This window comes from Leptonychotes weddellii, chromosome X (assembly GCF_054177405.1).
Source record: "Leptonychotes weddellii isolate Sample4059 chromosome X, ASM5417740v2, whole genome shotgun sequence".
NCBI lineage: Eukaryota > Metazoa > Chordata > Mammalia > Carnivora > Phocidae > Leptonychotes > Leptonychotes weddellii.
In genome coordinates, this window is record NC_138385.1 from 60,808,656 (window position 1) to 60,809,431 (window position 776).

Consider the following 776-nt stretch of genomic DNA (forward strand, 5'->3'; position numbering starts at 1 on the left):
GACAGATGTTGGCGGGGATGCGGAGAAAGAGGAACCCTCCTACACTGTTGGTGGGAATGTAAGCTGGTGCAGCCACTGTGGAAAATAGTATGGAGTTTCCTCAAAAAGTTGAAAATAGAGCTACCCTATGACCCAGCAATTGCACTACCTGGTGGTCTTCAGTTGGGGCTCTCCATCAGGAGGTCTAAGGTCCATCCTCCTATTGCTAATGCCTAGCTTCCTGCCTAACACTATTACTTTGTAGTATATCATGAAATCTGGGATTGTGATACCTCCAGCTTTGTTCTTTCTCAATACTGCTTTGGCCTTTTGAGATCTTTTGTGGTTCCACACAAATTTCAGCATTATTTGTTCTAGTTCTGTGAACAAATGTTGTTGGTATTGTGACAGGCATTGCATTAAGTCGGTAGATTGCTTTGGGTAGTATGGCCGTTTTAACAATATTGGTTCTTCCAATCTATGAGCATGGAATATCTTTCCATTTGTTTGTTTCATCTTCAATTTCTTTCATCAATGTCTCCTAGTTTTCAGAGTACAGGTCTTTCACCTCCTTGGTTAAGTTTATTTCTAAGTATTTTATTATTTTGGTGTAATTGTAAATGGAATTTTTTTCTTAATTTCTCTTTCTGCTACTTCATTATTAGTGTAAAGAAATGCAACCAATTTCTTTTTTATTTTTTAAAAGATTTTATTTATTTATTTGAGAGAGAGAGAGAGAGAGCATGAGCGGGGGTAGGGGCAGAGGGTGAAACAGACTCCCTGCTGAGCAGGGAGCC